Raw genomic sequence first — 15,717 nt, 5'->3', positions numbered from 1 at the left:
ATGTGGGCCTAGATGATTCTTTTATCTGACACAGTATGGCAGTTCTTGTGCACCCAAGAGTGGCTGGGATTCACTGTACTTAGAGAAAATTGTCTCTAGTCCTTCCCATATTCCCTGGTTAAACTTCTAAAAATGACATAATGCCCCAAAATCTTGAAATAGATGAACACTAGCCCTAAGGAAGGTGTAGCAGAGAACCAGCTATTTTCATACACACAAGAAAACACCTTGTTTCTTCTAAGAACTTGGAATGGGAATGACTCAAGGAGTTACAGAAATGTTACATTCTGTCTTTTTGCAGTTAATGGCAAACTCAGTCAATGGCCTTATTTATTTCACAGGTCTTTCCCATTAATTTTAATTATAATTTTAGGTCCTCAAAGGAAGAACAGCTGCTTAACAACCTCCAGAGCTACACCAATTGCAATTAAAACAAAGCAAACTAGCAACACAGTATATTAAGAAGGGGATTCCAAAATTCTGAATTTTGGTATCATGCACTGTTAATGATAACAAATTCAAAGTCAGAGTTACCTCCCTGCTGCATGAATCCTTATCTCCCTATGGTAAATAATGAGGCTTCTCATTCCCTTTGTGAATAAAAAATTCTAATATGGATCTAATTTGGAGGCATCTCCTTTGGCTCAATTTATTACCAGTGCCCTCACCATTGTCGGCTCAACACTGCACATCAGGACTGATAAAATTCATTACTTCTTTTGGCTGACATACTGTGTCCTGAAAATGGAATGAAATAGACTACAAATTTTTTTTTTTACATTAGAATTTATTATAATGCATATTTATACAACTAAGAATAATGTGATTTAGTCCAATTCTGAGTATTCTTCTTGTCTTTTTTTTTTCTGTGAAAGATATCTGAATATGATATTTTGATATGAAGTATTTCCTTCTCCTTCTTTCAGGCAGGGAGTATTCTATTAAATAGTTGACAGATTCTTGTCACAGCAGTCCTACCATTATACCCTGTAATTTCAGCTTTGATGTATTTTTTAATTAAGAAAGCACGTTTGTTTTGAAAAATATCCCAAAGCCTTCTAAAAAATGTTAGATATTAAAACCCAAATATAAAGATATAAAGATATAAAGATATAAATTCTCACATCTAAACATCTTTCTGTGAATGAGGAAATGGAGGGAATTAGAAACTACCTGTTTGGTTTTAAAAGAAGATTGCAAAAGGAAAAAGCATAGGAAAGGATATGAGGATTTTAGGGCGCTTTAAACAGCAAGCTGGAATCTCAACATAATTGTGTTTGGCACTTTACCAACGAGGACTGGGAGTTTATGTTATAGGAAGAATCAGAGTGAACAGCTGTCAGCAGGTCCTCACATGAAAAGATAAGCCAAAGCTATATATCTTCTAGGTAGTTCTCAAAAGCTCCCTTGAAATTACACTGTCACCATAGTAACCTTATCATGGCTAAATGGTGCCAAAGTGTTCCACATTACCAGAGCATCTTCTTGATCCCAAAACCTTGACTTTCTCAGTTATTGAATTTCGTGGCTTAAGGGGAATTTGATGATTCTCTGAAATGTGCACATACGAGTAAACATTAGAAAACAGAAGGTAACAATCAAGCTAAAATAAAAGGTTTTACATAACTGGCTAGAATAAACTGTTCAGAAAAGGTACAGGTATGGAGAGGTCTATAAATTTCAGCCACAATTTACCAGAACAATTTCTAGTAACTACTGTGAATCCAAAGGGTCTTATGGTGAAGTACATGACGTGGTTACCTGCCAAAATAGTAATTTCCCTCCTTCTTGTCCAAGTTTATCAAGCACAGTGTACATGCTGCAAAATGAAGGCTTCCAGCAGAAAAACAAAATTAAATTAATTCTGGACATTATTTCTCAGAAACCTATTGTGACATTCAGAGTACAAACCCTATAAACCCAGGAGGCAAATTTCTCCTGCCAGTTTTTATTAAGGACTTCACAGGTGCTGTTGCCTTGCTGGAAATGGCTGGACAGTGCTCCATCAGGATGCAAGCATTGTGTGGATGGATGCATGACCTGGTCTAGCACACACACACACACACACACCTGCCTGGACATATGCACACAAGAGGCCATGCAAGGAGACATCCCAGCCAAAGGTCCAGCATGTGCTCATGGCTGCAGCTGCAGGTGGAAATCACAGCCTGATACACACAGCCTGAGGGACTGGATGCATTTTTCAGGTCATGTGCCCATTTCATAATGCTCATGTAGCTGGTTCATGTTCAGTAAAGGGTCAAGGAGGTGGCCAAAACACCCAATGTCTCTTTCATATGCCATATCTGCAACATATCTTGCTTTAGTATTTCTGTCTTGCTGAACTCCAGCAAATAAACACTCAAAAGGAAAGTAATTTTTTTTCTCCTTGCTCTTCAATCAGAATAAGGAAATATTTCTCTATAGTTTTGAGAGTTTTATCAAGCCTTTGAACAAAATTGAGTCTAGACTTCGTGGTATTTCAAAATTTAAAATGCAGAAGAAGGCTCTTTGAAATTTTGCTCATCAAAAACATTAAAAGGCCACAAAACCTCTTAAAATTTTTATTTACAGTTCACATTTAATTCAGGTTATTAGGGGAACTTTTAGATTAGTATACCCTGCTGTTATAAAATACATATTTATAAGGTTTAGATGAATAATTTACAGAACCAATGTACTCCTCTGCTCCTGAAAAATATTTGCAATCAGATCATGTTTTGGAGGTTTTCTTTGTGACTTGAAATTACTCAAACAATGCATTAGTGATTAAAATTTTTATTCTGTGGCTTGCCTGTGACTGGTCCTCAGAATATTTTATATTCCAGTAGTAGTGATAGGTCAGATAAGTGATGTACTGCTATTTCTTTTTTCTGATTTGACTGATAAAAGAACATTTCTAAAATAACTTGCCATGTAGGAGGACAGTTTCTGTGAATGATTGTGCACATGATTTTGAAAAACATTTCTACTGAAGTGATTTGACAGTATAAATATTTGAGCAAAAGAAATATAAGCAAATATGCCAAAGCAAAATATGAACCAATATTTTTTAGAAAAGTTTTTTCCTCTATATTGTCTCAATTTGAAATATTTAGAAGGAAACTAGAGAATTTTTTGTCTTTTCTACGTAATGAGACTAAAAGCCAGCTTCTATTCTGCTCTGACAGACCTATCTGCCAGTTTGTATTTCTTTGGAAAATTAATTCAAGTGTTTACATTTGTATGTACCTCACTTCAGAAAAATGAGCACATTTTTCTTTGCTGTACTTAGGATGGGTCCTAAGAATATGACTTACCCCAGTTATTTCACAAGAAGGAAAAGGCCCATTAAAACCATCTCTTCCAAATTAATAGTTAAATCAGGACTGCAAATAATTTTTTTAGCTCTCATTGCTGAAACTTAATAAATAAAACTTCTATTGATGATAATTGACAAGATTAACACTATTTTTTCAATTTTATTGCCAAAACAATGATATAACATGGCACAGCAAACTGAAGAATTTTTTTCTGAGTTTGAGAGTGTTGTTCTGCAGGTCCTGCTCTGTCTTTTCTGTTTGTGTCTTTTTTCCCCCTGGCTGTGAGCTCTGGCAGCTGGTCACAGACCACTGAAAGGTGGTACACTCAGCTTTCCAAAGAGTGGAACATCATTCTAAGATGGAGAATGGATGTCCAGCAGATGAGAGACTGAGACAGGGCCCAGCTTCTCTGGTTTCTGTCCATAGCCCTGCCTCAAATCTCTATATTAATTTAGGAACTTCACTTTCTCTACTTTTGTTTATGAAATGATAAAAATAATGCTTCCTTATTTTTTGCATGAATAACATCTTACTAATGTGGTGGTTTTCTAAGAGATACAAAAGGATCTGTAGAATGTATCCAGATAATAAAGACAAAAAATCTTCTGTGCAGATGTCATTGTCTGACTTGGAGAATCAGTCATACCATCAACTTCTAAATGTCAAATCGTCAGTATTGCATGAAACAAGAATTTCAGTGTGTTGTAGAGTGCAACACATTTTTCTAGCACATAAAAATATTTTTATGAAATCCTCCTCTATGCTAGCTGTCATTCTAATAAAAACTACTTAAAAATGAAGGGTTGTGCTCTAGTCATTTAACAAAGGCAGGTGGTACAAAGAATAATTTCTCTCTTTTGTGACTCTTTGTTACAAATTGTTCTTCTGTCTTTGAATAATAAACATCCATTGTGAATTTTGAAGAAGATCAGCCTTCCTCAAGTGACCTAGGCTTGGAGTGCTGCAGAGAGCTCTCCACAGATGGGAAGACACACTGAAAATTTTTGCAAAGAGCAGAAGAGTTGTGCTCCTCAAGTCTCTGTAAATAGCTGTGGGAAGGATGAGAAGGAGGCTCTTTGTGACACCCCCTGTGAACAATGCCCTTTTCTGTGACAGTCACCCAGTTAAGAAAATTAGATGGAACATGATGAGCTGGATCTGTCGTGTGAAGTTGCATCAAGTGCCAAGCTATCTTCATGAAAACTGGCTCCAGCTGCTTAGCTGAAAGAAATTGTTAAATTGAGAGCATTTTAAAAGTCATTTTTTAGAAAAGATAATGATAGTAAGAAGCTTGTATTTCATATTGGACTATGAAGGTGGCAATAACATTAACTGATAGCAGTAGTGTTTTTCATAATGGCCATCAGATAGTTTACTACTGGAAATCACTACTATATTCAAAATCAAGTGTATGCATGTCTTTAACCTTATGACTTTGATCACTTTATAGAAATACATTGATGTGTGTAAACAGACCCACACCCACCTACACATATATACATATATACATATATGTATATATATAATATGTGTATGCATGTATATGTCTATATGTTTGATGATGACATGTGTATTTAACGAATAAAACAGAAATGTAGAAGGCCTGATGTGTGCTGATTTTCATCCATTTCCTCTTTGGAAAAGAGCCACTATATATGTGGGAGGTAAATAGAGTGTAGTGGTCTATTTATTCGTGTGTGCATGCATGTGTATGTGGAATACATAAAAATAATCATCCTGAGACTCACTCCTATATGTATGTGGGAACATTCCCCAGATGTTCACCTCTCAAGCCTTTAGGCTGACTGTTCCCACTCTGTGGAAGAAAGGATGATGGAATATGTATGAGCTTTCTCCTTGATTGTTTGTTACAATGTCAAAGTATTGGCAGCTATCCTAGTAGAGATAGAAGAAAATCTGGCAGACCATAGCCTAAAATTAGTTCTCCCTACATGTAATTGTCCTATTTAATTTTTTTTAATATTGTTTTGCATTCATCCCAGCCACATTTGCACATGTATCACGTAACCACGGTAGCTTTGCAGGCTGCTGAACTTAATCTCTTTGGTGAGGTGGACAATTAGAAGTCCATAATTTTGGAGTTTTTAATTTAATAGATGTTCCTAGGCAAGTACTTCTATTTTTTAATAAGTTTAAGGATATTTATCATATTAGCACAAAAAATGTGTTGTCGTCAATGAACTCTGAAATTTTGCTTCTGTATTTAGTGGCTTAAAACACCATGAAGGCTGTGAGGGATGTTTGCTCTCAGTCCATCAGTGATACAACAGAATGATTCAGGTCAGACTTTTGCATAGTGCATTATAAATAATTCTTCAATCAGTCCATCTCTGCTTCTGGGCTTCTGTTTGTTATTTCTCTACCTGAAAAAGATACCTTCAAATTGAAATTATTTGTTTTTCCAGTAACTGTAAATCTTGTTGTTTTCAGATTGTTTGGTACCTAAAAATGTCTGCTTCTTTTCCTTTATATTTACTACTATGCAGAGATTACCTTCTCAAAAATCATTGATTGGACCTATAAATTATTATATTTCAGAGGGGAAATGAAAGATCACATTGGTTTTCTTTTGCCTTGACTTTACATGATTTCTCAGGGTAAACTTCCTATTTGCAAGAACATCCAGCCCAGCATTAGCTACATGTGCACACACTCACTCCTACACATATCACAAGCCCACCTCTTTTGTAGCTGGTGGAGGTTCCAGTGAGACAGCAGTAAGGCTGCCCACAGTCTTGCACATTTAAGACCTGAAAGTACTTAATTAAATTTGGTGTTGTAAGTGAATCCTAAAAGAAAAATAGGAGGAGGAACTGAGTAAGTAGCTTTTCCAGTGCCTGTACAATGAGAAGTTAGTATCTCCCATCTAGTAGTTATGCTTGCAGTCCTTAAAAGAGCACCTGAGACTTCATTTCTGTGGAGTGCTGCTTGTCAGAGAAATGACCATAACTTTTTGGCTTCTGTGCACAATATCTAGGGAATCTCCAGGCAGTCCACATATCTAGTATGTAGCTGTCTTCTGAAATTCAAGAGAAGCTTGTTTGTCTTCGCTCATCTGTTACAGTTTGTACAGAACTTCAAGTGGTGTTAACAACTTCCAGAGTCAATGAAGTATCCTGAAGTCCTGTAAAGCTGATGGAATAATCAGAGGTAAAACAAGGCAAATAATTCTCTTCCCAGCCAGATTTACAGGAAAACCATTAAAATCTAATAAATGTTTTTTAGATAGCATTACAATAATGAAAGAATAATACGGAAACACAAACTGTTTTCATTAATGATAGATGTCAGAGTTAATTGGAAACTCAGATCACCTGGATTTATGGTTAGCTAGTTTTAACAAGTAACATGAAATCAAATTAACAAGGAAATGTGTAGCTAAGAAAATTGGTGCGTCATATTTGCACATCCATTTTTTCCACATGATATCCAACTGAAATGTATTTGCAGAGAACCTGTGAGTTCTATGCCATTTACTAGTTTATCCTTTCGCTCAGTGTAAACTTAACTATTTTAAGTAGCTACACTAATGCGCCCTTATTTTTCAAACAGCTTAAATGAGTGTTAGCTTAGTGAGGTTCAGAATATACTAAATTCCTTTAGTGTATAGCAAGGGTTGTACCTCATGCTAATGTTTAAAACCATGTGAATTTTTCATTGCATTAAGGAATCGGAAACCAAAAGGCCATTTGTGATCCTTTCCTTAATACAAAATTTCTGTTATTATTTAGTCATTCACTCTGTAAAAATAAAACATCACTGTGAGAAAGTAAGCAGCCTCATTTTTCTACAATTAGAAAAGAGAAACTGTGTAGGCTGGCTTAATTTGCAGGCAGGTGAATTAATAATAGCATGATACTCAAATTTTTGTCTTTATGCTTTCCATACTCAGAAACTGAGTGTCTCTAGTCTGTTTATCTCTACTTCTCAGCAACTCTCATTCTAATATTTCACACAAGATCTTCCCACACTCTAACACTTTCTGCATCAGGATTTAAGGTTCAAAATATTGCAGAATGTCAGCAAATAAGAGGATCGTTATCTGTCTGTTTGATATATAATTTCATTAGGAAGAGTTGCTGCTGTCTAGCCAGGTAAAAGTTGGAGCTCTGTTTCATTTTATCTGGGCACCAACAGGAAAGTTATACCATACATCGTTGATTCAGACAATAAGCTTTGCACAGGAATTAAAATTTTTCATCTGTATGATAATATAGCAATACAGGCTGAGACTTCCTTATGTGTATGCAGAGGTGCCTTATGGTTCTGCCTCCCTTAGTCTTAGGGATACTAAATATTTTAACTGTAAAACATTTAAAGGTGATCTTATTTTTATTTACCTCTCTGTCAAGTCTCTGTCCAGGTGGCTTTTGAGCTCAAATGGCACAAACAGATGCATAATTTTATTTTATTTCCCTCACCAGTGGTGACCATACAGTTGGTTTTGACTCTTGGGTTTAGGTTTTTTTTGGTTTTTTTTCTGTGAGCGGAGTGGAGACTGATTTTGAGATCCCGGGTAGCCGAGTGGCAGCGATGATCTTCAGCACCACGGACAGCGCCTCACGCCCCGGCTCCGCCAGCGGGGCCACGACCGGATCTGAGCCTGAACAGGCATCCTTTTAACTCACCACCCCTCTGATCATCGCCATCCTCTCAATTCATGGCTTCGACCAATAAAACATATTTAGATGGCCGAGAAGAAGCTCCTATCTCTCTGAGTTTCTTTGATAAAAGCTTTATGTTTGTTTTCCAAATTAGGTTAGAAATTTGAAGTTGAGGGACACTGCACATCCTGGACCATAAAGTTTTTCTGAAGATTCTATTTGTTCGAAGAAATATTAGTCTTTTATAAGTTTCACTGTCAGCAAGGACTATTCCTTCTTGTGATAGTAGGACAATAATTAGGCATTTCAAGGGATTATACACTTGCATCTCAAAATATCATGGAGAAATTTGGCCTTACCATGTTTTTCCTGAGATATTGTCACTGTTGAGTGCATAGCTCAAAGGAATTAGCCTATGGTCTCACAATGTTTTAAAAATAAGATCTGAGTATATCTTACATATAATGCAAGCCTATAAGACTATACAGTACAGGCTACCTACCCTTTTGGGGGTTTGAGAGGGCTTGGCGTTTTGGATTTTTTTGGGGGTTTTTTTTTGGTTTTTTTTTTTTTTTTTTTGGCTGTGATTTTGGTTTCGGTTTTTGTTGGTACTGGATTCTTTTGTTTTTATTGCTATTCTTTTCTCTGTCCTTTTTATTTGCTTTTTAAAAAAACCTCCCTGTTCCATTAAACCCATCCAATAATTATAGATGTGCTTCAAGCTGGATGTGGTACCATTTGAAGAGGATAAACATATTTCTTAAGTAAGAAAGCTCTTCTTTGGTAGCTCTAAAATCCAAGTTTCATTTTTGCATCCTCCGCTTCCACCCCTTCAGGCTTTGATGGTGCCAATAGTAGACTCTCTTCCTGGCCGCTTCTAACAGGAGAAGGTGGAGGAGAAGGAATGCTTCCAGCACACTCTTTCCCCTCATGGCAGAAGAAGCTTCTCATTGATTTAGCTGTTAAATAATTCAGAGGCAACAACCATCTGTTTAAGTGAATGTCCTTTTTCATGTCTCCCCAGGGAAAAGGCAGCAATCTGGAAAGAAACATCAAATGTGACTTGCTGATTTTCTTACATAAAAACTAACAATTAAGTTATTTTGCTCCAACATTTTCTTTCCCTTGAGCTGGAACTTGCTATATCAGACTTTGGTACACCAGAGACTAATTATAATTAGGAGACAGTGGTCTTTCCAGGAACCAACTTCTAGAAAAAACAACTGTAAAGATCAAAAAGGTTCAGTTCCATAAACATTCTTGAGAGTTTAAAGAAAAAAGCAGACATGAGAGATTTGGTTTCAGGGACTTTCATATATCCACTGCATATTGCTCTTTGGATTTTCCATGTCTACTGGTTTAGTTCTTCTGTATCTGTGTCAAATTTAAACCACTTGGGCATTTGATTCATTCTCACAATTAGAAAGCAGCTTTTTAGAGCTAATTAATTATTAATGGTCGAAAATTTTGTTGAATAATAGCATTCTGAGTCCACATTTAGATTAATTATTCAGTTTAGTAATTCTGCATCCTTTAAAAAATAGGACTGTGTGAAGGAATGACTTAGTGTGTTCTTTAGGGCTGATAATACAGCATGATCTGATAAGCAAAGTTGTAAAATGTGTCTATACCTCTGATATTCAAGTTACTTTCTATTTGGTTTTGGCAAGACCATTGCTTAATTATTAGATGTATCCACGTCAGGGCTGTCCTCTCTTTCTGCCACTCCAAAATCAGAATAGACACTCCAGATAATTTTTCCATGCTGGTGTAGGGCATTTCTCTATGTCAAAACAATTTTGAGAGAGGAGGAGGTGGAAGAAACTTTGCCTGTGCTCAAATACATTTTTCAATAATGAGAAGAGAGAGACACAAAGAAGCAAGTGTGAGAAATATAATTGAAAGACAAATAAGAAAACATTAGCACCATTATGATAGTTATGTATTATAGTTTATTGTGTAGGCAATGTACTCTTTCCTCACTGGACTCCTAGTCAGTGGACTATGGGTCACACATGGTGAACTGTTGCTTTTTCAATTTCTCCAAGTGTCAGCAATCCCAAAATACTGCATTTCAGTCTAGGATTCACCTCACCTAAAATAAATTTGTTTAATTGGAAGGTATTAAACCTTATCTAATTGCTTGCTATCAATGGTTAATGAGGAGAGACACACTTTCATAGGTGACCCATCACATCCTACATCCAAGGGCCCAATGTAGAAGGCCTAAGTTTCATTCAAGAATTACCTGTCTCTCTAAATTGGAGACATTCCAGAACATGTATGACTGTCTTAACCTAGACCAGTCAATTTAGAACTATAGGATTGTATAGGGTCCATGTTTGGCATGCTAGTCAACAGTCTGAAAAGGGCGGCACTGAAATTATAGAGGAATTAAACTTCAAACTGATTCCTTCTATTTTACTCATAGCTTAAACCCAGATTTTTTCAGAGCTTCAGTTTTATGGGTTTTACATGCTTAAACAGATACAAAGAAATTCACGTCAGCACCTACTTCTTTCTTTATAGAAGAGTCCCTCCTGGCATACTGTGATACTGTCCATTCAGGTTTCTAAACCATTTATTTTGAGTGTTTTCCCTCATGGCAACTACTTTGAAACCTGAACTGTTATCATCCTATCTATCAGCTTATTTTAACTTTGTCCCATGATCCAACAGAATATCTCTGTTTTGAAAAGTTTTCAGATTTTTTTCCCACTTTTGTGTGGGGTTGTCTCCATGGGCTGCATTTTCCTTTAGGATGTATTGGCCTGCTGCAGTGTAGGGTCCTCCACAGGCTGCAATGGGGCTGTCAGCTACACTGCTGCCTTCCATGGGCTGCAGGAGAAACAGCCTGCATCACCCATAGTCTTCTCCATGGGCTCCAAGAGAAGGTCTGCTCTGGAACCTGGAGCACCTCTTTCTTCACTCACCTTGGTGCCTGCAGGGCTGTTTCTCCTGCATTTTCTCACTCCTCTCTCTCACAACTGCTGCGTAGCGATTTTAGCCTTTCTTAAATATGTTATACCAGAGGTGCCACCAACATTATTGATGGCTCATCTTTGGCCATCTGGGAGATGTCTGAAACTGGCTCTGTTTTGCGTGGGGGAAGCCACTTGTCTGTCTTCACCAAACCCTTCTGCTGTTCTGCACAGCAGGCTGTTCACCCTGCCAACACCAGAACAAGTAAAGCCAATACAACTTCTAGTATTATAAATCTCTTGTGCTGGAAGATAACAGCAGAGTATCTCTAAGATATTAGATGGAAGTATTTTTCTATATTAAAATGATAAAAGGATTGATTGTACTGGTTCTCACACTGCATGCAGAAGAATATAGGTGAGCATTTGATATCTGCTTTGAGAAACTTCAATATTAACATTGTCCACTGTTTATTTTGTATATAGAAAATTGTTTTCAACAGGTCTGAATAAGTACTGTAAAATTATTTATTGTCTTCTCTTGGCACAAAAAACAAATGAACTTTCTTCTCTGGAAATCATCCGAGTCTTCTTCACTGGCAGAATTTTTCATAAATATACATTGAGAAGGTGATAATTGTTATTCCTAAGCAGGTAATGTTCTGGACTGCCATACAGTAGTACTGGTAGATATGAGATGATGTGTACATACAACCTTATATTTACCATCCCTCAATGACAAGAACTTTCAGTTTAGTTGTAACAAATCTTAAAGAGTTTAAAGTAAGTGTCATTAGCTTATTCTATAGTATATCTAAGCATGAGCTTGAACAAAGATGTAATTTGGGTCAAACTGACATTAAGATTTTTACAAGACAAATTTGTCTTTTACATTTCTTTGATTGATCTGAAAAAATGCAAATTTTAAATGCATGCTGGATTATAACATAGTTAATGAGCATCGGTGCTGGTGATGCTCATTAGCTATGCAACATTTTCTGGCTTACTCATAGTTTTAGCATTCCTTGTCTGCAGATACCAATTACTTAATGTAGTGTCTAATTTTGGTGGTCAATTGAATGTTGCAGATTAGAGATTGGAATACAAGGAAAAGCTAAGTGGTTTTGGTTCCCATTGTTTTTAGTCAAACTTATCATCTGACAGTTCATTGTGTGTAGTTAAAATTTTTATCTTCCTTGATTAAATAGTACGATAACAATTGACATCCAAAAACCAACAAAATCAATAAATCAGAAAATCAATAAATGTTTCCAGCAATTCATTTGTGTGCTTTTTCCCCCCTTGGATATGCCTGCCTGCATCCTTATCACTCCAATAAAGTGATGCTAAATTCCCTTTTATATAACAAAAAAGAAATATTTACTGCTTCCTCAAGTTGGCACTCTAGTAGTGATCTGTTGTAAACAGAAATGACACATTTTAAAGTGTGATGCTCTGTAAACTCATTGAAAAAAAGTGCATTTGAGGTTAGCATAGAATTTTGTTTGTCTTCTTTCTGCAGCATGTTGCATGATTCCCATACTTGCAAATACTTTCTCTGGCAATAATAAAATAATCAGAATTTCTTTTCAATTCATTCCTGTTAATTCTACTCTTTTATTTCACCTCAGATTTTTATTACAATTTACAGTTAAATCTAACTATATAAAATTATCTTTATTCCCTCTCTTTTCTGCTGTGTGCGTTTTGGTGTCAAACATAGCTTAATCTCCCTCTGGGAAGGTTTTGCTGACTGTTGGCATGTCAGAGGTAGAAAGATCCATGAGTCAGAGCAAGGCACTTACAAGGAGAGAAGGAGTGTTCAGTATAAGAAAAGGTAGAAAAACTTGATTTACTATTAGCAAAAACTAGGAAGAAACACAATTAACTTGAAGTTTTATTCTTCTAGAGTAAAAGAGGCTTCTCAGCTTCCATGGAATTGCAATAAGGCTCTATTAGAAATTACTCTGAAACAAAAGGTCTCATGGAGAAAACATTTTCTTTGTGTGGAATTCATGTGGAATTCAAAGACACTTTAAAGAGTCTTGTGATAGGAACTTACTGTGATTTGTTATAATTCGCTAGGTCCAAACTAGCTCTGGTGGCAACATGATTTTAACAGAAAGAGGATATAGTAGATGAATGATTGTTTGCATTTGCTGCTCAGAATAATAAAATCAAAATACTGGGAGAAAGGAAATGTCAAACACCTCTTGTGGAGAATATGCACCTTACAGCTTAATGAGAATCAAGGCTAATATGAAATTTGTGTAGTTTAATTTCTACTGTCTATAGAGTTTAATGAATATTATGGGAAAATGCAGGCTGCTAGAGTTACATATAAAGCTACTATGGATGAAGACATGGAATGAGATACATTAGATGAAAAGGTCTCAGAATACTGTATGATTACAAATGTTGAATTGAAAATTAAAAAGAGGACTCAAGAAGAAAAAAAAAACTTTAGGAAGAAGGAAAAGGTTGGATAAAAGCTAACAAAATACACCATCAATTCAATTTTTTCTGTTTCTTAAATCTAAAATTGAAGGTACACTGCTACCCTATCAATTCTGCAAAGCATCTGCTCTCATATTCTTCACAGAAAGTTTTCTGATCAGAACTGAATTATTTCAGCTGCACCTGAAGTTTCAGTTCCCAAGGAAACTTTATTGGAGAGAGCTGAACTTCCGTTCCTACATTTGTCCCTTTTACACAAGATTTGTCAATCTGTGTACAGGAAACTGAGCCATTCCCCATGTGCTGAAAGGTGATATAATTCTCTCTTTTTAGTTAGTATAGGAAGTGCTGAAAGATCTTTCCGAAAGTCTCTGATTGACCATGGCAAAACATTTTCTGTGCCACAGCTACTTTCTCTGACTTAAGGCCACCAGTATGTAATTACTGATACTGGTTTTAGATAAAGCTGTGGAACTAGATGGACAAATTAATCTAGTTTAACCTAATGCAGTTTTTAAAACTACAGCTGATGTACATTAAAATTGCTTTAAAATGATGGCTTAATCACAAAGATATGGGATGTTTTATTTCCTTATGGAATTTGATAGAAAGACATGATTTTTAGTGAATTCAAAGGTATAGCTCAAAAATTCTTTCCTAATGTAAAGCTGTATAGGATATTTTCATAATCTTCTGTGACAAATAAAATACATTTTTCAGGTCAGTCCTGGTCCAGACATAATACTGTGTAAAGTCAGAATATGTTATCCTTTATCACTGCTTGTCTGGATAAGCTGTGTATTATAAGATGCTGAATATATACTTAGACTGAGCTCCTCTGTCATTTAAATGTAAGTCAAAGACATGCATACAGTTTTGTTTTGTCATGTGATATCTTTGCAATTGCTAATAAAATAATGTTTATTTTTTTTAGATTTGAATGAATAAACAGTTATATTTGGGTTTCTGTGTTTCAGTGATATGCCATTAAAATGCATAATGCATATATAGCATGAATTATCATCTGTATTTGAGTGGGACATGTTTTGTAATATTAATCTACTTTCTTTGAGTAAGAAGCCTGCAATGTATACTATGCATAATCAGGCAACTCTTTATCCTGCTGTGCATATCATCAGGAGTTTAAAAAGTTGCCAGTCTAGAGAGTGTTTATTTACCTCCAATATTTCTTTTTTCTATGTAGCCAGAAAACAAAAGTATAGAAATATCTTGAGCATCTCGCTATGTTTCCCAGTTCTCACCCCACTTTCCAGCGCATGGATGGAACAGAACTGCTCTTTGTCTAGTAATATTGTAGAAAAAGGCAGGACAGACTTGTGACTGTGCTGAGGGAGCCATGACATTGCTAGCATTGCACTTGTGAATGGATTATGGTGGCAGAGAACAGGGAAATGTTAGCATTCCTACCCTTCCCCAGCCTCAGCACCCCTGCAGCCAAGCAAAGATCACCAGCTGCTGTTTTCTACCAGGAGGCCAAGAGAGCACGTGGACACAGCACAGCTCCCCACTGAGGCACTGGCTGATGGTGAACCTGTCAGTCAGTGTCACTGAGCCAGATCATGTACCAGAAGACAATAGCAGTTTGTGCTTCAGAATTCAGGATCAGCACATGGCTGGATGGCATTTCTGTCCTGGATATATGAATACTTATTTGGTACATAAGAATTTCAGTATTTTTGTTTCTTTTCCATTTAGTGCATATTTATAATCATTAAATATACTGTGAATAAGTGATTTGCCTTTAACAGAAATGAGTGTTGGAGTTGAGGCATTTAGGAATTCTACCAGGAGTGTAGCTGAGTGAAAAACACAGTATGCACATTTGTGGTAATTGCAGTTATGGTCCTACAATCTTATATCATGTAATTCTCCATGGAAAGTTCTTGATGAAATATTATCAGTTTAAATATTACTCATTAAAAAAACCAAAAAAACCCAAAACAAAACAAACTTCCCAATTTTTGAAGAAAAATCTCCATTTTCTTCCCATTTTCTCCCCATTTTCTCCCCGTTTGAGAAAATTTTGATTTTCTGCAGATGTGAAATAAATCCCAAACTCTTTATAAGAGTAAGCCTTTCTTTTATATTCCTCAAGAGCACCAGCACTTTCTGGCACCTTTTAAAATTAATGTTGAAAATGGAACAAAATCTTCTTTTCTTTAGAAGTTTTTTCAGCCTGGATGTAGATAAACAGGTTTTACAATATCTTCTTTATCAGTACCTACATATCCTGGTGGATTTGACCCTTCTGCCAAGTGTGTTCCCTGGTGTAGAAAATTCTGTTTATTTATACCATTACAATAGCCAGGAAATTAATGGAATTCAGATCTCCTGTGTTCATCTTTTAAGCCTACAATACTAACTGTACCATACTCAATAACAATACAAAAA

Source organism: Erithacus rubecula, assembly GCF_903797595.1.
Source record: "Erithacus rubecula genome assembly, chromosome: 4".
Lineage (NCBI taxonomy): Eukaryota > Metazoa > Chordata > Aves > Passeriformes > Muscicapidae > Erithacus > Erithacus rubecula.
This window is presented reverse-complemented; position numbering follows the sequence as displayed.